The sequence below is a fragment of the Petaurus breviceps genome, unplaced genomic scaffold, assembly GCF_028583685.1.
Source record: "Petaurus breviceps papuanus isolate PSGF00001 unplaced genomic scaffold, PetGlider_PUasm1.0 186, whole genome shotgun sequence".
Taxonomy (NCBI): Eukaryota; Metazoa; Chordata; class Mammalia; order Diprotodontia; family Petauridae; genus Petaurus; species Petaurus breviceps.
This window is the reverse complement of record NW_027185798.1, coordinates 2029973-2054308: the sequence shown is the minus strand read 5'-3', so window position 1 is coordinate 2054308 and position 24336 is coordinate 2029973. Positions and strand designations below refer to the sequence as shown.

Genomic DNA, 24336 nt, shown 5'->3' with positions numbered 1-24336 from the left:
TTAGTTTCCTCAATTTGTAAAATGAACTGGAAAAGGAAATGGCAAACAACTGCAGGACCTCTGCCAATAAACCCCAAACGGGGTCACAAAGAGGCACAAGACTGACATGAATGAACAACAAAACAACCAGGCCCTTGCTACACTTGAATCTCTCCAGGGACTTCGGCCCATTTACAGCTCTCCAACACCACACACAGGGCCGGAGCCGGGCCTATGCCTCTGCATTAACGATGTATCCTCTTGCTTACAATGCTCTGCTCCCTCACCTCCACCCCTCTGTTTACCCTAGTGCTGTCTGATTTAGGTGGGGCTGATAACTGGCAGGGATTGCTGACAATTTGGGGTCTGTGAGAATGAGGAAAGGTATCCACCTTTGGGGAACCTGGAGCTCATGGCAGGGATTTTTTGAAATTGAAGAGACACAAGAATTTTCTCCATGAGCCAGATCTTGGGAGGCCAATGTTTGGCAGGGAGAGGAAGCCCCTGGTCTGGTACCATATTATTAAACTATGATGCTGCCAGCATGCCTGGGAAAACTCTAAAGGCCTCCTTTCTATGGCAGCAAATATTTCAACAGAAAGATGTACGTGACCAAAAGACAACCGTACAACCAAGATGGAGAACAGCTACTGGGTCCCCGCTCTGAGAAACCCAGGAAGGGCCACTGCCCAGAGTAATGCAGGGGCTGACATCAGCCTGGAGTCAGTCATATGGAGCTAGAGGAGAAACCACGACAAGAGCGACCTTGGTGACACCTGCCGGCCGGACCGGGAACTACAGGTGGAGACAAACTGGCTGAAGGCCTGGGTGGTTTTTCTAAGGGGGAGCCTGGAGAGGGTGGAGCTGGCAGGACAATGTGGATACCATCATCTTGCGAATATATGGCCATGTGCGTATGTCTATTTTAAAACAAGCTGCATGTCATATGTTCCCAGTCTCATCTAATCCCTTTTCTGGCTCACACTTGTTCACGATTTTCTAGTTCTTGGAGTTTGGAACGTCTGGGTTTGTAACCGGGCTCAGACACTTAGGATGAGACCACAGGAGTCTCTGAACCTGTCTTGGCCATTTCCTCATTTGTAACATGGAAATCATAAAACCTGGAGAATGGCTGGGCAACATTACATGAGAATGTGTTTAAAGGCACTTTGCAAACCTTAAATTACTATGTAAATGTCAGCTGTTGTTATAGCTCTTTGGAAAAGTTTGAAAAAGGATTGTTTTTCTTTAGTCATAATAATAATAGCATTTATACAGGGCTTTAAGGTTTTCAAAGCATTTTATAAATATCTTATTTGATCTTTACAACAACTCTCAGAGGTAGATGCTATTCCCCATTTTAGAGAAGAGGAAACTGAGGAAGGCAAAAGTTAAGTGACTTGGCCCGAGGTCATACCGCTAGTAAATGTCTTTTAATAAAATTGTCTCACTTTAATATTTTGATCCATAGGGAGCTGATCTCCATATAGAGAGTAAAGCCAAGTATGCATTTCCTCAGGGTTCCTGGGTTTGAGCTAAAAGCCAAAGAAGGAATCCACCAAAATGTACCTGAACCCTCTGTGTTCTAAAGGAGTCTGACACAAAGGTTACATATATTCATTTAGTTTGAGTGTTTACAATAATCACTGATGTAGAGACACTGATGAGTGTCAAGGACTAATAACATATCTATCTACCAAAGGCTGAAATATGTCATGGAAGAATACCAATTTCAGGAAGTCCTTTTGATGGTTCCTTGCCATTAAATGACTATGAGAGCAGCAGACTGTACCCTCTACAGCTAAAGGTGGCATGGTGTAGTCCTTACTGGCAGAGGTGAAGACACGTTGTCCCTGGGGAAGTCATGTGATTTTTTTTTAAGGCAATCAGGGTTGTGACTGATTGGTTGTGACTTGTCCAGGGTCCCACAGGCAGTAAGTATCTGAGGCCAGACCTGAACTCAGATCCTCCTGACTCCAGGGCCACCTGGATGCCCAGACCAGATTTCTCTTCTACAAAGTGAAGGTATTGGACTAATAGATGCTATAGGCCTCAGGACGCCGCCTCCCCAATCACTGCCTTCAGGCCCTGTGGCTGGAGGCTTGAGCCCTGAACTCCACCCCCTCATTAAGGGGAGAGCTCAGCCCAGAACATCTCACTTCTCACCCAGTCTACTTGGGGACACCATCCCCAGTGCCCGGTGCAGGGCAGGCGCTTAGTGAATGTTTACTGACTGGTGAAAGCCCCTTTTAGCTCTAAGTCTGTGATCCCCTAATGTTACTGATGGTATTAAGATCGCTTCAGTGGCATCTCTCTAACCAAACCTCTTACCTTAGATGGGTATAAGGAGCTTTCTACTTGAATAGGATTAATACAAAGATACTCTAATGATCTGAATTATCTTAAACACAGATTTTAATAAGAATTTAATCATTCTAGAGACAAGGGTAGTTGTTTTTTTTTTTGCCAGGATGGTAGGGGAGGGGTGGGGAGTAGGGATGGGGGTGGGGTGGTCATTTTTCTTTTAAGTGAAAGCTTCTTTCTCCCAATCATGTGATACCTGTGTCATAATAGTCACCTTTCTCTACTTCCCCCAATATAATAGATTGCAAGATTAAAAAAAAAAAAACTAAATGTCAGGATTTTTTTTTTTAGTTATTGAGGCCTAATCAAACAGTTCTTTATCCAATCACCCCAGAAAAAAACCCAAGGATAAGAAGTTTTATTAATAAGATGACACAACAAATAACTGACTCCAAGACAAATGAGGTTGTAATTACAAAGTGCTTAGCGGCACAGGCCTGGCACAGATTAAGCACTACATAGAGGTGAGCCATTCTCACTAGTAACACCCTAGCAGACAGATCTAGGGTATATCACAACAGTGATGAGATGCGGAACAGGATTGTAGAGATTGGATCTAGGCCTTTTTACTGATGGGCCTCAGGAATCATAGCACAATTCCAGCTGACCACGAGGATTGTTTCATCACAGAAGTAACACGTGGGGGGGCGGCCAGGTGGCACAGTGAGTAAGAGCACTGGCCCCAGAGTCGGGATGACCTGGGATCGAATCTGGGCTCAGATACTTACCACCACACCCAGAAATAACTGGCCGTGTAACCTTGAGCAAGTTACTTAACTCCAATTGCTTTAAAAAAAAAAAAAAAGAAGTAACATGTGGTATGTCGAATGCCTCAGAACTTGATGAGTTCAGCTGAAGGAAACACAATCTATAACAATAAGGTCTAGACCAGGAGTGCTTTGGACACCTTAGGCAGGCATTAAAATATATGCACATTCATAGACTCTGGGTTAAGGACTCTTCCTCTTTTCTGGAATGTACAGCATAACCATGGAAAAAATGATTGGCTTCAATACCTCTCAAGCAGAATACTAGAAACCATGGCTCCTTGTACCATGTGCCCAAAGAAAAACATTTAATTCTTGAGAAGTCAGGAAACTTGTCCATATCAGCTAACTTCTAGAATGTGGATCCTGATTCTTATTGAGAGAAGGTTAGACATGAGGTGATGGATTCTTTTGGCTACACCAGCTCATGAAGATAAGCCAAGTAAGACCTGGAGATTGTGTTTCATGTTATCAGTGGAGGAAGTGCCCACATGGACAGTTTGTGAGAACTAAAAAAAAGAAGGCGTGATCTCAAGGAGCCAGAGCTGATTCACTGAGAACAAAGCTGTGCCTGACAAACCTCTTTTCAATTTTCTGACAATATTATTAGACTAGAAAATTCTGAAAGAGATGCCATAGACACAGCGCACCTGGATTGTAGCGAAGCATCTGATAAAGCCTCTCATGATATTTTTGTGGACAAGGTGGAAAAATATGTTAGATAAACTGTATAGTTAGGCAATCCTCACTGTTTGAAGGCCCATGACCTTCCTGATAGAGGTTAAATTGCCTTCTCTTAACTACAATCATTAGTCCTTCCACCTCTACCCCCCCCTTCAACCAACTTTTCATTCCTGTTCTTTTTAAAAAATTAAACATTTTAATAAAAATGTTAACATTGAACACCAAAACAACTTACTATACTTGCTTAGTAACTAAAGTCCATGTAAAAATATCAAAACAATTTTCACTCCCTCCCGCCAAACCCTCCTTCAAATTCTTAGTCCTTTCATTTGAATTCATTTTCCTCTCACGCGGTTGTAGTTGTTCTCCAATCTCTGGGTTGCTTTCATAAAAGACTTTCCAGATTTCTTTGTATTCATCACACTAGCCCATTATAGTTTTCCATTGCACGAATGCACCACAATTTCTCTTTTTCCTTACTGTTGGATACTTCTATTGTTTCCAGTTTTTGCAAGGAACACACAAGGAAGGATGCTATGTAAAACGTTACATAGATAGCTCTTTGGTTTTGATAACAATATCAGGATAATAATAGTCCCAACAATGGAATTTAGTGGGTCAAAAGATATGACCTTATGTGGCCATGGGCAAGTCACATAACCTCATTCAGCCTTGGTTCTTCACCTATGAAATGAGGAAAATGGACAGGATGACTTCTAAAGTTCTTTTCACCTCTAAATCTATGACCTTATGGTCTTATCTGTAGGTTGAACTAAGCTGAATGAAAGTTGTTTTTGTCATTTTAACCATGAATAGCAAAAAATGATCTCCTCAAAGAGCCACGTTACCAGCAGTGAATGAGCCTCTCCCTCCCAAACTCCCAAACTAGCAGTGAGTTTCATTGCTTTGCACGCCCCCAGTCTGATGGGCACTTAGCACACTGCCTGGCACATAATAGCCACTTAATAAATGTTTACTGATTGTTAAGTGTTACCCTCAGTTGTTGAGATATGAAGCTATTCGTGAGGATAATAATTTTTTCAAGTGATTATTAACCACACACTCCTCTTTTGGAAAACTCTTTACATCATCTGATCATTTAGCATAGACTAAAAATTACTTAGACTTAAATAGCTATTTCAGATGTCAAGTTTTTTTACCTGCTCTATTTTCCACAACGTTACTTCCTGTAGCCACATTATTCTGTTGTACTTTTTTCATCGGGTTAAGTAGATCTATCTTGTCCCTAATAAGGCCTTCAATTTACTATATTTAAAACCTTTAAAAATATTACTTAATAAGAGTCTTTATATTTGTGAATAATCTATGTAACAAGGATTATTTATTCTTGGGAAGTCTGAACTAATTCTGTTGTGGATCCATCTGGACCAGATGGTTTTCTGATAGTTCTGTGAGGACTGGTCTTATTTCTTTCTCCAAGATTGGTCTATTAGATTATTAAATTTCTAACGTGTCAGTTTGAACAATTTCTATTTTTGCAGATAATAACCCATTTCCTTTACACTCCTGAATGTCTTAGAATCTAGCTGTGTGGAGTATTTCTTAATTTTCTTTACTTCTTTTGTGTCACGATTTCTCCTTTATCATGTCTGATTTTGCCAACCAGTGTTCCCTCCCTTATAATTCTTTGTGAAACAAAAACAGCTCGTGGTTCTCATTTATCAATTGTTCTTTCATTCTCTATGGAGTCCTGCTCATATCCATACAATCAACTGCTTTCGAAAATGACTTGCTTCCCTTCCTAGGAGCTTTAACTCCAAGCTTAATGCAAGTATTTTTTGATTTACTTTCTCATGAACATACAAACACTTAGCAACATTAACTTCAGCTCCAAGAACAGCCCTGGCTGCATATGACATTTGACATGTGCTATTTATTATTGTCTTTTAAACATTTTGCTATTTTCCTGATTTCTATCTTAATCAACCGTTAATACATTTTCCATTTTCATGTGATTCTAAAACTTCTGCTCATGTTATTTAATTCTATTTAGATTGCATTCTTGTTTGTATGTATAATTTCTACCTTTTAAAATCTATGGCTTTTGGGGCGGCCAGGTAGCACAGCAAGTAAGAACACCGGCCTCAGAGTCAGGATGATCTGGGATCGAATCCGGGCTCAGACACTTAGCACCCACCCAGAAACACCTGGCCGTGTAACCTTAAGCAAGTTACTTGACCCCAATTGCTCTAAAAAAAAATCTATGGCTTTTGCAATATATAACTTCTCTATGACCAAGTGCATGCCTTACGATGTAAGCATTCCACCCATACTTGAAAGAATGTGAATTTCTGGCTCTTTGAATTTTGTTCTCTTGACGTCTCTTAATTTCCATTTATTAAACAAGCCACTCAAGTCTGTGCTTCTTTACTGTTAATCTTGTTATTTATCCCATTGCTATAATAATGTTGAGGCCCCTATTACCATTAGGTTTTGACTCATTTCCTTTGATATTACTGTTAATGTCTTTTAAACTGCTACATTGCTTGGCAAACACAAATTGACAACTGTCATAGACATGTATTTATATACATATGTACATATATGTCTATATATATACATATATTCACTTTTATGCAACATCTTGTCTCCTTCAATTTTTTTGTAATCTTAATTCTACTTTATCAGATGCCATTAATGATACCATAGTTGTTTTTCTTAATTCATAGCTACATAACAAATCTTAATTTAAACCCAATTATGTCAGTCAACAAGCATTTATTAAGCTCTTACAATGTACCATGCAGTTTTTATTGGGTTCCTGTTGAGGTGGGTTTTTTTTTTTCATCTCTTACTCTTTTTTCTCTCCCAGGATAGTAGTAAGTTGCCCTAGTTATGAACTGGTCTTGTTCCATCAGGTAGAAGGCTTTGTTCTGGCTTGGGTTGGGATGGAGAGGTTGTGTGCTCCTTAAGGTCTGGTTGGTTAGAGTGGATGGAGAAGACAGGAAATCTTATCAGCAAAGAAGGGGGAACATTTCCCAGGTCAGGGGAAGGACTGGGCCAAGCACCCAACAACCCAACAAGGAGAGAGATGTCTCAGTCCCAAATGCTAGTGAGGTCTCCCACTCCATCTTGCCCAGCTGGGTTCAACTGCAGCTAAGCTCCCACTTCTTGCCTACTGCTGAGGGGGCACTGGGGAGAACAGCCCCTGGTTGTGGAATGATTCTGGAAGATGATGAAGAGTGGCCCTCTTGTCTGAGGTGGGGGCAAGGCAAATCAGGAATTCCTTGGGCTTTGGGCAGTAAACATTTCCCAGGACTTGGTCCTGTGGAAGGGATAGGAAACCAGACACTCTAGGCCTTGCTGTCTAGGCCTACCTGCAGGTGAGTCGTGTCTCTAGATCCCTTGAGCTTAGACTGGTGCAGTGGGCGGGTGGGGTTAAGAAAGGGCTCCTGAACTCACTATCCCCCCAACCCAATGATGGAGGTACTGAAGAGGTTATTGTTGCTGTTCAATCATTCAGTCATGTCCAACTCTTCATGACCCCACAGACTTGGCAAAGATACTAGAGTGGTTTGCCATTTCCTTCTCCAGTACGCCCCCATTTTACTGATGAGGAACTGAGCAAATAGAGATTAAGTGACTTGCCCAGTGTCGACTGAAAGGGCCTACACACCAAATTCTGGTTAGAATTGGCTCTGACACTCCAGGGTTACCAGACCACAAAGCTCCTGTCTCCAGGTGATTCCCTTGGCTCTTGGTAGTATTGTTCCTTTGAAGCCCCATTATTCTTGTTGGTCTGGGTTCAAGTCCTACCTCTGACCTAGGTAATACTGAGCAAACCACCTCATCTTCCTGGGTCTCAGCAGCCTACATAGTCACTGAGGGTCTTGTCCCCTCTTGGTTTGTCCCATGAGGAAGGCCTGGAGTGGTGCTTCAGGAGTTGCTGAATTCTCTGGCTTTCTCACTGCTTAGCCATCTTGACCAGAAATTCTCTCTCCTCCATTCCTTCCAGTTTTAGAAGAAAAGCTCATGGATCCACCTGCAATTTCAATCTCATCTCCTCTAGGACCTTCATCCCTTTCTCACAGACCACCCACCTTTCTACATTGTCCTTCTCCTCGTGCCCAGTTACCTTTTACACCAGAGGTTCTTAAACGGGAGTCTGTGGCCTAGTTGACTTTTTAAAAATTAAATTTTATTTTCACATCCACATTCTCTACTCTGCCCTCTCCAATCAAGAAAGCAAGAAAAATGAAACCTCTGTTATAAAAATGTATTATCAAGCAAACAAATTCCCAAATCGGGAATGTAAAAAAACGTCCCAATCTGTACTCTGAGTTCATACTCCCCTCTATCAGGACAGGGTTAGCTTGCTTCACCTTGAGTCTTCTGTAATTGTGGCTGGTCACTGTATTGATCAGAGTTCCTAAGTGTTTCAAAGTTGTCTTTACCATATTGTTATCGTATCAATTGTTCTCCTGGTTCTGCTCACTCTACTCTGTATTAGCTCAGACAAATCTTCCTATATTTCTCTCAAACCATCTCCTTTATTACACTGCAACATCATGGTACTCTATTACATATAGATATCATAACTTGGTCAGTCATCCCCAGTCGATGGGCACCATTCCCCTCACCCCTGTTTCCAATTCTTTGCTATTACAGAACAAGCTACTATAACATGAACTAGTCTGTTAAATATTTTTTATAACACTATTGCAATATAATTGGTTTCCTTTGTAATCTCATATACCTTATTTTATGCATTTAAAAACATGCTGAGAAGGTCACCAAAGGCTTTGCTATTCAGTTGTTTCAGACATGTCTGACTCTTCATGACCCCATTTTGAGGGTTTTTTTGGGCAAAGATATTGGAATGGTTTGCAATTTCCTTCTCCAGCTCATTTTACAGATGAGGAAACCGAGGCGAACAGGGTTTAGTGACCTGCCCAGGGTCACACAGTAAGTATCTGAGGCGAGATTTGAATTCAAGAAGATAAGTCTTCCTGACTCCAGGCTCAAGACCCTATCCACTGAGCCATCTAGCTGCCCTCCATAGGCTTCACCAAATTGCTAAAGGGGTCCATGATGTAAAAAAAGGTTGAAAACAACTGTTCTTCATGACACTTTTTGTCATTCCTCCCAACTTCTGGTGCTCCCCCCAACTCCTATGTATTTATAGATTTATTCTCTTTATATTTATTTTGTATACACTTGCTAATATCTGTACCTGATGTTTCTCTTGATGGAATGTAAGCTCCTCAGGAAGGAACTGTTTCACTTTCTGTCGGGATGTTTAGAATCTGGCACATAGCACACACATAATAAATTACTTGATAGATCTCCCCTTCTATAAAATACCAGCTGAACCACTCCAAATGAAATCAAAAGGTCATAGATTTAGAGCAGGAATAGACCTTAGAGATCATCTAGTCTGACCAGTTTACAAATGAGGAAACTGGTAAGTGACTTGCCCAAGGTCTCAGGGTGGTGGAGCTAGGATTTGAACCCTGACTCTACATTCAGCTTTCTTCCAATCATACTGCACAGCCTTCCTATTTCTTCTCCCCTTCACTACTAAATTCCTAGATGTAGAATAGTCTACACTCATGATGTTCAATGTATTCATTTACCACCCACTCTGTAACCCCTGACAGTCTGGCTTCCATCTCTATTTTCTTTTTTTTTTTGGAGGGCAATTGGGGTTAAGTGACTTGCCCAAGGTCACACGGCTAGTTTTTGTGTTAAGTGGCTGAGGCCGGATTTGAACTCAGGTCCTCCTGACTCCAGGGCCGATGCTCTATTCACTGAGCCACCTAGCCGTCCTGTTCCATCTCTATTTTCAACTGCGACTGTTCTCCAGCATGACTAACAGCCTCTTTATGGGAAAATATGAGGGTTTTTCTCCTGTCTGTCCTCTGGGGTGCATGAAAGTGTGCCTCCTTCTTCCCCCCCCCCTCCTGATGTGTTCTCCTTCCTCTCCTCCCTCCCTTTCTGTATCCTCTGTGATGCTGCTCCCTCCTGGCTCTCTTTCTGCTTTCTGATTCTGGATGGTCCTTTGTCCCCTCAACGGTGGGCGCCTCTTCCCTTCTCTCCTCATACACTGCTCTTGTGATCTGGACTCCCAGGATTTCTCTCCTCCTGCCACTCTGCCTGGATCTTTCCTTGGCACTTCTCTTCCTATCACATCTTCCCTATTCATCTGTGTATTTGTCCTTCCTCTATAGCCTAGGGCTCATGTGAAATCTCTCTCTGCATTCTCAGCGTCTGGCTCAGAACCTTCCGTAGAGCAGGTCCTTAATAAATGCTCAGTGAACGAATGACCCTGATAAAGCGGTCTTTAGTGGAGTGCCACAGACTTTTTCCTTGGCCATATTCTGTCCTCCACTTTTACCAGTGACTTGAACAAAAACATGTGCAAGATGTTTATCCAGCTTTCAGGCAGCAAGAAGCTAAGAGGAGACACCAGTATGCTGCATGACAATCAGAACCACCAAATCTACCAAGATTAAATGCAAAATTGCTTATGTTACATCTGAGAGAAACACTGAGGAGGAACAGAAGGAGGACTGAGTTTGGAGTGAGATAACCTGGCCTGGAATCCAGGTTCTGCTCTCTCTATATGATCTTGAATGATCACCTCACCCTCATCTGTAAAAGAACGGAGCTAGACCAAGGGTGCATTCAGCTCCAAATCCTCTGAGAATTGAGGTTCATAAATTCAGCTGCACAAGGACAGAACGGAGGGAACATGACAGCAAAGGGGTGACAAGAGACAGTAGAAAGACCTCTGTGTTTGGAGCCAAGCCCTCTCCTGGCTCAGTCACTAGTCAGCCTAATGCAATCTTAGGCTGCTATCAGACCAAAAGAGGGGGCAATCCCATTGCTATGGGAGTCAAACTTCTTGACCTAAATTTGGAGTACCTGGGAATCACAATGCATTGGAATTTGTGCCAAGAAAAGGGAAGGGGATGGGTTGTCATCACTTGTCTCCTCTCCCCAGAGCAACCCAATAAAAGGGTAGCAATACCTGTCAGCCCTTTTATTTGGTTCTTATGTACACACAAATGCAGGAGAAAGTGCTAGATCTGGAGTCAGAAGAGCTAGGTGAAAATCCTGGCTCTTTATGTTGTCTGACCTCAATTTCCTCATCTGTAAAATGAGGAATCTGGCCTAGATGACCTTATCAGGTCCCTTCCACCTCTAACTCAATGATCTTGGGACTCCTGAATGGAGGGGGGGGGGCGGGGAGAACAACTTATGAACTCTCCTACCGAGAAAGATGAAGGAATTGGGAGTATTTAGCCTAGAAAAGAGACAAGATCAGGAGAAGAGCAGCGTAAGCTAAGCTGGCATCTGGAAGCCTGCAAAGGCTCACTGATGCCACCTCCTTGCTGTAAAGCTAGTGCTATCGATGCTATTTCCACTTTATAGATGGGGAAAGAGGCCCAGGAAGGCTTCATGAATTGCCTGAGGAGTCAAGCGCAAGATCTGAACTTGGCTCTGTGCACCTGGCTCCAGCTGGCCAGCTCTACTGGAGCCAAGACTCTTGCTGAACAGAAGAACATCCTAACAATTAAAGCTGTCACTCTAAAGTGTCCCTGGCACTAGAGGGCCGGACTGTGCCTTCTAGGTGAAGCAGGTCACCTTGAGCAGTGGTGTCAAATTCAGGCAACCGGCTCCCTGTGGCTATGGTCATGTGATGTAGAAGCCACAAACGAACATTATCCATGTTGAATTTTCATTCATTGTGTTCAGTGTTTCCCAATGACATTGGATCCAGTTTGGGCTAGGGGAGTTTGGCAGCCAGATTGTCAAGAAGGTTCTGCCTAATAATAAGGACCGCTTTACCCTCTGTCCAACACGCCACAAAACCCTTTGCAGGAGGGAGTGGAAGGACTATTATCCCCATTTTGCAGGTGAGGAAGCAGAGGCAAACAGAAGCTAAGTAACTTGCCCAGGGTCACACTGATAATAAGTGTCTGAGGCCAAATTTGAATTTAGGTCTGTTTCAAGTGACTTCTAAGTTCCCCATAATCCTAACTGGACGATCCATTGTAAAAATTCCTATAGAACAGGTCTACCAGATGGGAATAATGTAATGACACAGTGCCGATTCCACTGGGCTGTTATGAGGAACAAATAAATTCAAGCACCTTGTGAAATGTCCAGTGCTGGACATCGCTTAGGATCACATAGAATGACTTGTCCTGCTGCAGCCAGCAGTGACCCAGCCATCTGAAGCACCCTGAGCATTCTCTCAGAAACAAAAGGATAATAGCATTTACAAAGAGATATCTTCAAAAGTAAATTTACATGGAAACAGTATTCAGGCCACCTCGAAGAACATAAATACCAAACATAAGAACATAAATTTCAGTCCAAATACAACAGGCTCCTAGCCAGGGTCTTGCAGCTCCTCATTCCATCCAGAATTGTGTTACCTCCTTCCCCAGGCTCCCCTTGGCATGTCACGCCTCTGATGACACCCTCCGCCTGCTCAGATCCTCCATCACCTTCTGTGCTTGGCTCCAAGTTGGTCTACTCTGTCACTCCTTCCAGACTACTGCTGATGGACCTTCAGGTGCTCTTTATAAAAAGTGTCCCCTATGTGTAAGGCAGTGTGGCTGCCATCTCCACTCTTAAGGCAGCTATTGTCCACGATGGTCACACTTCAGACTGCATAATCACTCAGAACTGCTCTGCTTCCAAGATCCCAAAGACTGAGTCTCCTACTCCTCTCCTTGCCTTCAGTGTGACCATCAGAGCCTCCCCATTCTTAGTCTGTCACCCCCAGTCTGCCTCCCCTCCATCATTTCTATTCTGTATTGATCAAACAGTTGGCCATCTCCATAAAACGCCAGCCTTCCTGAGCCCCATCCACCTGGCTTAGCCATGCCTAGCTTATTAACTCACCTCTGGTTAATTCTCCCATCTACCTTCTCCACTTCCACTCCAGAGCAGTCAAACACATCTAGGAAAAATCATGAAGCTTCTCTGACCCAATTGCCACAGATTTTTATTCCCTCCCCTCAGCTGAGGGCCTTCAGATCCTTATTCATTTCCTCTTCTTTTTTTTTGCTTTTTGGAGGGGGGGAGGGCAGGGCAATTGGGGTTAAGTGACTTGCCCAAGGTCACATGGCTAGTAAGTGTGTTAAATGTCTGAGGTCACATTTGAACTCAGGTCCTCCTGACTCCAGGGCTGGTACTCTATTCACTGCGCCACCCAGCTGCCCCTCCTTATTCATTTCTTACTCATTTCCCATTTTCTCGTCTTTACAGTGGCTACTCTAAACCATCTCTGTTTTCCCTTTCTCCATAAGGGTCTTTACAGGAGATAAGGCTAAGAGGAGTTACCTCCACCCCCCTTCTACTTCTCAAAACCTCTCCTGTCCTTACCAATCCACTTGTCAGTCCTGATGTGACATTTTCACATTCTACCTTATCTTCTATGAGGCTCTAAGGCCTCCAGGGATGTGGCCTGAGTACCCCTAGTCATCTTTACTCAGTATAAATTCTATAAACATTCACTGAATGTTTACTGGGCTCCCTCTCCCCTCCTGTCCTGCCTTATGCCAAGATGGCTCTGCTCCTGATCGAGGCTGATCCCTCCATGAGTGCCCCTGACATTGCCCCTTCCTGTCTTCTCACTGACCCTGTTTGGTTCATCAACTCCCTGCTCTCACTTGTCTTTGATCTCTCTCCAATTACTCCTTGCCTGTGGCCTATGAACTCACCCATCCCCCCACACTAATAAAGCTCTTTCCCCCAATCCATTTGCCTTCTCTCTAACTCCTCACCTCACCAACTTCCAGAAAGAACAGACAATGCTCAACCTCTCGCCATGTAGATTCTATCCCACCAATCTCTTCAAAACTGCTCTTTCCAAGACCACCAATGGCCTGGCCTCTCTGGAGCATCTGACACCAAGAGACCCCCTCTCCTCTTGGACACTTTCTTCTCCCTTGGTTCCCATGACATTCTCTCCCTTGATTCTCCTCTTTCCTCTCTTGCCGCTCTGTTCTCTATCTCGTTTGCCGGTCTCTTCTCCTTCTCCTGCCCCGACCCCAGGTTTTGTCCTGGATTCTCCTCTTCTCTGTCTACACTCTCTCCCTCACTGTCACGACTGCTTTTGTCACTTCTAATGGAATGACTTTCAGGTCTGCAGCTCCAGTCGCCAACCTTCCCACAACTGCCTCCTGGACAACTCCACTTCAGCAAGTCCGAGAGTGTCCCCAAACAAAACTTCTTCTGCCCTCCAAAGTCTCTAGAGCTGCTAAGAACACCATCCTCCCTATCCCCCGGGATCAAAATCTCCCATTCCTCCTCTACAAGGCACTCTTTGGCACTCTGCACATCTTCTCAGCCGGGGGATCCCACTGGTCCCATGCTTTCACTACCGATGTAACCCCTCAGAGTTCAGAGCCTCGTGCTTCTGGGATACTATTAAAAGCTCCTGACTTTTCTTCCTGCCTCTAAACCTCTCCCCAACCAGTACATCCTTCACCCACTGCCATTATCATAACCCTTATTCCATGTCCCAATCAGGCCCCTCTTTGGCACCATGAGCCTGCCAAATAGCTTCTAAGTGCTTCAGCCACAATTTGGCTCCAGGAGGTATCTCTGCAAATTTCCCTCCCACTGCTCCCCAATGGTGGATCAGATTCCAGTACAACAGCACACCATAGCCCATTCTCATTCTCATTTGTGCCTCTGTTTACACAACACCTTCTGCCTAAGATAAGACATCTTCCCATCTCCACCTGCCAAAACCCCTTTCCCTGAGCTATAGCTCAGGTGGCAGCTCTTTCAGGAAGTTTTCCTTGCCTTTCCTCCCTCCCCTGACATCCTAAGCTAGAAGCCTCATCTCTCTCCTAAAGTTTCAGATAAAACTTTGTCTGGACGCCTGGAGCATTCTGCCTCGAATTACAGCTACTGGCTTCCTGCCCCTCCCGGGGATGACAAACACTGAGGTCTCACAGACTGTTCCGCCAGTGTCTAGCACACAGTATGTCCTCAACCAATATTTATTCGGTGAGCTGAGGAATGACCTCTTTCCTAAGATCATTTCTTTAGAATGCTCAGATGCGTATATGCATTACACAGGAGCCCTTTATCACACCTTTCCTAGATCATTAGAGCTAGAAGGCATCTGAGAGATTTTCCATTTCGCATCCCCCTCCCCATGAGACAAATGAGGAAACTGAGGCTCAGAGAAATTCTGTGGCTAGACAGATAACCTACCAAGTTTGGAGCCAATCCAGGATTTGACATCAGGCCCTCTCCCTCCACAAGGGGAGCTTGAAAAAATGCAGCCCAACCTATTGCAATGACAATCCCACGGTGATAAGGTCCACCTGGGACTGCTCCATCTCTCACCTGCCCTACACTGGAGCTACCACGTACCTTTCTGCAAGAGCTGGGGTTGGAGTGCCCCAAGGAACAGTTCAGGTTTGCGTTGGCCTCAGGGATTTCGTAAGATTCTTCAAATGAAATCCATGCTCCAGTCCCCACCTCTGCAAAACCGAAAAGCTGGAGCGTCAATACTGGCCCAGGGATCACGCTGACTTCTGTGAATGAGCTTTATGGACACCTCACCTCCCATCACAACAGACTAGCGTGAGGGCCTGGCTCTCACACAGTAGGAGCAACTCAACCATTAAACACCCACTGAGTGTCAGGAAATAGAGACGAGACAAAACAGGCTCAGCCCTCGGGGAGCTTCTGTGCTGGGGGGAGGGGAGGTTAAGTAGACACAGAAGACTGACAGAGGTCACACAGTGTGCTGAGTCTGGGGGATGTGGAGGCGCTCTTACTCTCTTTCTGGAATTCTAGCCTCACTGTCTCCAGAAAAGCCTCAAACATTTCCCAGCACCATGACTGGTTACAAAGCAGATGGAGGAAACCTTGCCCTCTTCCGCCTCCGCCTCCGCCTCCGTCCTTAATGCACTTGACCCCAAACCCCCTTTGCTCTCCCGCCAGCAGCTGGTCAGCTCAGAGTCCTTGTTCTCTGCCTGACTATTCTGCTGGCCCTTGTCACAAGCAATGCTAAAAGTACCCAAGACGGCTGCAAGTCCAGGCTCAGGGAAGCACACAGAGCTGAGTAAGGGTCCCCAAAGCTAAAGTAAGACGCGACTTGGGACAGACAGCCTGCTCATTTCTGCAAACTACCTGAAGAGGCCTGACAATTAGGGGCGTGCAGACTTCTTATTTAAATGTCTGGAATTCGAGATCCACATTTTGCCTCTTTTTCTATTTTGAACAATTAACATCCTTAATTTAAAACACCCCTAATAAAGTTTCCCAGCTTCTTCCAGATTGAAAATACACGTCTCCCTTCCCCCAAGTCTTCGATCTCATGCCAAGCCTCGGGGCTCTGGGAAGCAGGGATGAGCCCAGGCTGCAGTTCCCGCCACAGCCGGGCACACCATCACCTTCCCGGGCGAGGTTCCCTTAGTGACTCGGCCCCGGAGCCCGTGACTCGGCCCAGGGGGGCCTGTGCTTTCTAGAGCAACAAACATCCTATTTCAAAATTCTTACAATTTTCCACGAGATCAAAGGGCAGAATCAAATAAAACCAGGCTCCTGGTATTTAGTGCAGCGGGAAAACCCTTTGCAAGGCACCTTGACGCACGGAAACCCTCTCTGGCCGTCCTCCCCTTCCACGGGCTCCCCGCATTGCAGGCGCTGCCGGGGCAGTAGCTGACCAGGTGTTTACAAGCTCGTGAGCCCTCCGTCTAAAGTAAGGCTCCATTATTTCATTAACTGCATCTAAAGCCCCTCCAAAGACGGAAAGGAAATGAGGGCAGGGGCTAGTCACCAAGCAGCGGGCACAAAGACAACGCGTCTCTAGTCTCTGCTCCCGATCGACATCCCCCACAAAGTTTTCCCAGGAAAAGTACAGTCAGTCAATGGAGTAAAATCTGTGGTCCTGCCTCCTGTGCACCACCTAAGGAAGGCTGGAACAGGGGGCCCACCAGAGTCAGCGAGAGGCAGTGGAGGGGGTGCTGTAGCGAGGGGCTCGGCCGTGGAGCGGGACAGGAGACCCCGGCTCCCCTGTCCTGCGTCTGCCTCCCACTCCGCGGGTGACCGTGCTCTCGGGTCCTCGCCCCATCTGGGAGCGGCCTGGGGCCGCCGCGCGGAGCCTCAGCGTGCCCATCTGCAGAATGGGGGTGACCAGGCTCAGCCCAAGGATGGGGCGGCTCGGCTTCCAGCCTCTCAATGAGACCCACGGCCTCAGAGGCACGGACGGGGCCGCTCCCGGACCCTGAGCGTCCCGGCTGAGGGCTCCGCCGGGGGCCAGAGGGAGAGGCTTTCCCGCTGGGGGCCTCAGTTTCCCCACCTGTAAAATAACGGGACCTGGGTTCAAATTCTGTCGTTGCTGCTCGTCCTCGGGTGAGCGGCTCATTAGCTTCCTCCTGCTCTGGCCTGACCCGCTCGGCCTCTCCGTGCCTCAGTTTCCTCCTCTGCACAAGGCGCTGGACTAGATGCCCCGTTTTATGGCCTGACGACCCTCTGCGTGCCTCGGTTTCCCCTTCTGTACAAAGAAGAGGCTGCACTAGTGGATCTCTGACCTGTCCTGCCGCTCCGTGCCTCAGTCTCCCCATGACCCTCGTCCCTTGCTGGAGGTCTATGACCCTACGGCCCTTCCCGCTCCGTGCCTCAGTTTCCCCATCTGGGCACGAGGCGGGGGGGGGATCCCCCCCCAGCCTCCGCAGGGCACACAGTAGGCGCCTAATAAAGGCTCTTGAGCCAGAGTCGTAGGCCACGGCCTGACCCGAAGGGGCCGCGTCCACCCTCACCGCGCCCCGCGGGTCCCCCAGCCGGGGCTGCCGCGACCCCCTTCCTTACCTGTCACAGGTCGTCAAGTCCAGGGCGGGCGCCGGACCGAGCGAGCCCCGCCCCTTGCCGCCTTTGCCGCCGCGCGCGTCACGTCCCATACGTCACTTCCGGGCCCGCCTCCAGGCTGTCCTCAAGTGCCCTCCGTCATGGCGCCGCACACGCTGCGCATGCGCCAGGTGCCAGTTGGCCCCCGAGCTGCTTCTGAGGGCGGTGCCACGCTGGCCTGGCTGGTCCCGCCCCGTGCCTGGCTGGCCCCGCCCATGCCTGACTGGCTGCTCCCCTTCTTGTCCTCTGCTCTCAGTCAATACTTTTCAAAGGGCCGCCTAGGGCGAGCAGTGAATAGAGCGCTGGGCCTAGAGTTAGGAAGACCTGAGTTCAAAATAGACCTCAGACACCTACTAATTGTGTGAACCCGGACAAGTCTATTTACCCTTTTTGCCTCAGTTTCCTCATTTGTAAAATGAGTCGTAGAAGGAAACGCCAAAGAGTGGATTCTATTCAGCACCTACTGTATACTCGGCGTTGGACCCCTGCACTGGGACAATAGGACCCAAGCATCTGAACCCAAACCACAGAATCCCAGGGTCTCTCCAGCCCAGAATCTCTTAGCCGGGATCCTCGTGTCTCAGCTTCAGAGCCTCGGGATCCCTCTTGGCAGAGCCAGAACTTCCCGGAACCCCAGGTTCCCTCGTTGCAGAACCCAAACTCCTCAATCGGCGGCCCATCCCAGCATCTCAGGATGTGTTTCCCCATCCCAGCATCTCAGGATGTGTTTCCCCGTCCCAGCATCTCAGGATGTTTCCCCGTCCCAGCATCTCAGGATGTGTTTCCCCGTCCCAGCATCTCAGGATGTTTCCCCGTCCCAGCATCTCAGGATGTGTTTCCCCATCCCGGCATCTCAGGATGTGTTTCCCCGTCCCGGCATCTCAGGATGTTTCCCCATCCCGGCATCTCCACCCAAGGCCGATCTTGTAAGCAGCTAGCTGTGTGCCTGCTGCAGGTCTGCCCTTTTAGACTAGGAGCTCCCTGAGGGCATGGACCGCTTTTGCCTTTCTTGGTGTCTCCACTGTGTCGCACATAGTTGGAGCTTAATAAATGTTGTGGAATCTCTGAAATAGGAGATTGTTATCCGTTAACACAGAACCACGGGGTCTCAATCACCAAACCCCAGAATGCCAGAATTGGAAGGGAATCCAGAAATCATCCAATACTTTTTAAATTTAAAATTAATTTAATTTAATTTTTAAAAATGCTCTGTATAAGATGACGAGATTTCTTTCCAGCTATGACAATTAAGGTGACTATGAGTTTTATAGACAAAAGTAGAAATGGTGTGGCAGTTACCAGCAGACGCCACAAGATGGCAGCACATGAGCCTGCCTGACCAGAGGTTTCTACTACTCAAACAGAAGAAAGCCAGAGCCCCAAGGGACCTTAGAGGTCCCTGAATCCTCCCCTGCTTCGTGGTTCGCAGCACTTTTTGTTTACTTCCCAGCCCTTGGGATCACTTTGTCATTGTTCAGTCATTTAGTCACGTCTGACTCTCCATGGCCCCATTTGGGTTTTCTGGACAAAGGTAGTAGTGTGGTTTGCTATTTCCTTCTCTGACTCATTTTACAGATAAGGAAACTGAGGCAAACAGGGTTAAGTGACTTGCCCAAGGTCACACAACTAGTAAGAGTCTGAGGACAGATTCCAACTCAGGAAGATGAGTCTTCCTGACTCCAGGCCCAGCGCGTTATACACTATGGCTCCACCTAGCGGCCCCGACAAAGCACATTGCAAAGTAACATGAGAGCTTTCTCTTTGACTACGTTATCCCATTAGATCCTCATAACCAGGGAGGGAAGAACTATTAGTTATATCCCTGTTTTGCAGGTGAGGAAAAGCTATGAGCAGTGAAATGACTTGCCAGGTGTCACTGAGTGTCTGAGGTGGGATTTGGACCCTCTTTCTGTTGAGGGCATCACCATCTTCCCAGTCACCTAGGTTTAACACTGTAGTTATCTTTGATTCTTCTCTAGGTATTCCCTCCCATATATGCTCCCCACATGTATATGTCTTGCTGCCAGTGTGCCTTCAGTTTGTGCCCATGCCTCCAATAGATACCAATCGGGTATTGGTGTGAAAATGCAGCTCAGGTCTATGGGGACAGTGATTTGTAGACTGTAGTGGACATCCGAGAAACAGGACAACAAAGCCAATTATAATTTGACAGGAGTGTTTATTAACCGGCCAGTGACTGCCTCCCAATAGGCAAGACAGCATCGAGTCTTCTGTAAGATGCATTTTTATAGACCTAGGTGTTGCTAACAAACAGAGTGTGGTTCCAAGGGGGGGGGGTACCATTTCTAGTAAAATCTTGGGTACCTAACAAAAACAGACTTGTATGTTTAGCAAGAACAGACTTGTATCAAAAGCAAGAACAGGCTTATATCTGGGGTATATCTTCTAGCAATGCAGGTGAAATGTTCCCTCACTATTATGGCCTATTAGGTGGTTTCCAGGGACCCTGGTAGGGGGTCTCCTTCTAGCAGGTTAGGGGGCTTTGGTGTATAATTTCTGGTGGGCACTTCACTCCCCCTTTTTTCTTGTTCATAGTTGAAACTCGGACTCAACTGAGTTTGGGGGTCCGATCTCTTGCACTAGGGCTGTGGTAGCCACTGCTGCCAATCCTGCCATACCAAGGCTAACTAGGATAGGGACTAAAATGGGGGCTGCCAGCAAAGAGGTGTTCTTGCAGTCAGAAGTTAAGCTTGGGTCCGAGGAACTTGGGGTCTACCAGAATGCTGCCCAAGTCTGCAGGGGTGATGGTAATGGGTGGAACGGGGGGGGGGGGGCTCCGGGGGTTCGTACGCCACCAGGGGGGGGGTTGAGGACTGACTTGGGACTGGTGGGAGTAAGATCCCTTGGCACCAGAGTGCGTTGAATAATGAACAAGGCCCTGGGGTCCCTTCCTGTGACATAAAACCTGATTCCCCAAGGTGTCCCAGTTTTCCAATACTGTTTGGTCCAATCCAAAACTCTGATGACAACTGGGTTACATGATTTAAGGGTATTACAATGAAATGAAATGTGGTGGTCACGGCTGCCACCAGAGACCCAGTCAGCAATGGTTACACAATTCCAATTGACACAGTGATATTTCCCAGTCCCCCCACAATCGGGAGATCCATCCTCAGGGCAGACATATGACTGGGTTGACCAAAGGCTCCTTTTCTGCTCCACAAGCAGCACCATCGGCCCCCAGAATACATGCCTGTGTAGGGAAACAACATAAATCTGGGGCTGAGCAGGGCACAGAGATCAAAGGAGAGGGTGGGCTGGCCATAAGTCACATTTTTGAAATTAGAGTCCCATCAATTGTCCTAGTAAGAGTCCAAGAATACAAGGTGGGAGCGTAGGAGTTGGAACTGGCCAAAGGCAGGAATGCCAGGAACAGGAGTGTCAGGACAGTCTCTTATCTTTAGTTCTAAGTCACCAGTTGGCTCTGTTACCCACAGGTTTGGTGGGTCGGGAGAAGCCCTCACCTTGATGTGTGAGGGGTGGATCCAGGCTTTTCTTCTGGCCACCTTAACAGTGGAGTGATCTGTTACACTGCTCGGACTGTGTCCTGGATGTTTCGGAGAGCTTAGAGGGACTTGAGAAGTAAATCATTAACAGCCATGCATAACAACATTCGTCACCCAAAATACAATAAAAGGTGGGGTGCTGAAAAGAATTTCAAAAAGGGGAATGAATTTTACACATATGCATTCAGTTACAAATATTAACACTTGTTTAGATGATGGAATAACTACAAATTCAGATAAAAACAGCAAGTTCTTTTCTGTTTTACAATTTGTTGCATCAATTCAGGAAGAAACATGTCTTGCAAATGGAGATTTTAGTGGGTCTCTTAAAATCACACTAGAGATTTTAAAAATTTCTTCTAAAGGTATTTTCCTTCTTCAAAACAGTTTCAAGATTTATAAATGATCACTAAACTTCTGTGAAGGAAGTTAATTGAAAACTTTTAAATGAGCTTAAGCAATTTGCATAACTTTCTATACATATTCTAATTCTAAATGAAAAATAATATTAGATTTTCCAATAAGCTAACATAAAAAAGATCACATCTTTTATTGATTACTTGCTCTGAGCATAGAAACCTGTTATAGAAGGAAAAAGGCAGGGACATGTGACATTCCAAATATGCCAGGAGAAAATGTCCTTGGCTCTTGTAGCAGCAAGCACCCCAAGCGTCCTCAGGGTTTGCAGCTACCACAGGTTCTTGGATCTGCTTTGTTGAAGGAAAGCAACTCAAAATGGGTTAACAAGCTTACTTTAATCAGTCAGACATATATCGTTTACCTTGTTCAGGAGAAAAGGTCAGCACCCTGAACCTCAAAGTATACAGGCATAATTATCAAGACAGAAACATCAAGTAGACAGATTTCCAAACTGTCCAACCATTACATCCATACCCAGTCAACATCTGGGTTTCCACATTCTGGGTTTTTCAAAGCCGGGGGACTCTCAACAACAACGGCTTCCCAGAATTCAGATCAAATCACAGAATACTTCTCAAAGTGAGTCCCAAAACAAAGCTACACATCAGGGCTTATATAGCCTTCTCCTGGCTCAGAGAATGTAACAACCTTATTGACTCACTGGCCAATCAAGAAGTATCTACTGAAAAACAAGCCTCCCCCACCCCAGGCTTCAGGTGCACATTAGCCTAGGGGCAGGGAAGATCTTTAAAATTTACATTCTTATTACAGCTCTGTGTAAATTCAGGTACAGTTACAGATATTCCATCGCATGCAGCATCTGTTCCATCTCATAGCTAGACTTAGGAATAGGTGGTAAACATTCCTTTTCAAAGGAACCTCATGGGTAAATTGAGCCAGGAGGATCCCATCCCAGACAGAGGCTAAGATTGTCCCTTCGGCCATTACCAAATGTAGACTTCCACCTGTTGACAGCACAGGATCACATTCCTCTGAGTAGCTAGTGGCATTTCCTCTCAGATGCTGATTTAATGCAGACAACTATACCCAAATTCAGACTCAAAATAAAATTTAGTTATGGTCCCAAGTGCTTTTTACCTTAAACAACAAGTCTCACCAATCACAGCTTAGAGCCAGTTATAATTATTTCTATTCTCATGGGGCTGTGGTAAGCAATAAAAATGTATCAGATCTTATAATGTAAGGAATTCCTTTTACCATCCTTCTAAAATATAAATGCCAATTTATAAAAATCCTTTTTGATCTTTGCAACTTCTTAGCAAATTAGGTTCATTTAAAACTTCCTTTCTCAGGCTGAATGACATTGCCTGGAAATAGTTTCTAGAGGATTTAACAGTTTTACAACATAAGGAAAATTTATATAAATTGTAAGCGGAAGAAACTGCTCTGAATGGGCAGAGCTAGTCAAACAAATTTTCATACAATAACCAATAAACAATTTTAGGTTTTAACATTAAAACATTAGCCCAAAATAGCTTAGTTAACAGTTTTACAAATTTTTCTAAATAGCAGATATACATATTTAAAGTAACATTACTAATCTTACACAATTTTCTCCTCACTCAGGTTTTACAATTTACAGTGTAGAAATACAACAATAATATATAAACTGCGAGATGACATTACATTAATTGCCTTTTCAAATTATATAGAAGATGACCTTAATTGCATTTTCAAATTACATGTAAGAATGATTGATCTTATAAGTGAAAAGGCTAGTTGACTTCTGACCTCATTTTCTCCTCTCTTTTTCTCATCTCCCCACTTTACAGATGAATTTAGACTCAGGTTTAAATGATTTATTCTAGGTCACACAACCAGTCAGTGCAGGGTTCAGAACACACTGTTTTTCACTGACAAGCTTTTTTCTCACTTTTCTGATTTTCTCTCTTTCATCTTTCTCTTAGCTGTATGTCTCTGTTTTTTTTCTTTTTGCTCTATATTCTGGGGTGTTTTCTCCCTGCTCCATTGTTTTCCAGGAGTCCTTAGCAACCTTCTTTAATTCCTTGGCACTGGAACAAGCAAAGGGATCATTTGCAGCAAGGGAGAAATCTCTTAGATGGTACTGAAGTTGGGGCATCATGGTACAGAGTGAAATCTATATTTCAGGGGAAAACCCTCCGTTTTTCCAAAATCATCACACTCAAAGCACATTATCAGCTTATACTTTATCAAACAAACCTCTATAAATGCTTAGCTGTAGCAGAACCTGGTTATGGGAGGTGCCAGGAGATTTTAGCCTGGAGCATTGAGGAGAGGGTTTGGGAAACTTGAAATAGAAACTTCAGGCTCTGCTTACTTAGAGAAGTGGACTTCAGGGTACCTGGGGATCTAAAACTTGCTGACAGGAGCTAGATCAAGTACCCTTTTACTAAACTATTTAGGATGTGGAAAGAATATAATTTTAGGCTGAATAGCTCAGATGTTACACACACTTTAGTAGCTCAGATGTATCCCAGGCTTAGTATATGGGATAATGATTAACTTGTGTTTGTACCTTTGTTTCACAAACTTCTTTTCCTTTGTCTAACTGTTCCCATGTCATTCAGAAAAATGATCTATTCCAGGGATCTAACCTTTCAGGTAGGCAGATGACAAGCCTGTGTAGCTCCAATGTAGCTATTGCACCTTCCCCACTTTTTCTTTTTGGAGGAAGTTAACTCTAATTAACTTCACTGCAGCCCCAGCTCAGTTATAGCCAGGACAACAAGGAGAAAAAAATC

At 45.3% G+C, this 24336-nt stretch overlaps 1 protein-coding gene across 1 annotated transcript in view; it reads right to left on the bottom strand.

Moving 5' to 3' along the window:
* The window catches only part of MAP3K13 (mitogen-activated protein kinase kinase kinase 13), a 184017-nt gene extending 166326 nt beyond the window's left edge, over window positions 1-17691 (bottom strand). Inside the window, exon 1 of the mRNA XM_069089359.1 lies at window positions 17610-17691. The gene's annotated coding sequence lies outside the window, so the exon portion shown is untranslated. The remainder of the gene's footprint in view (window positions 1-17609) is intronic.
* Between the last annotated feature and the right edge of the window lie 6645 nt (window positions 17692-24336).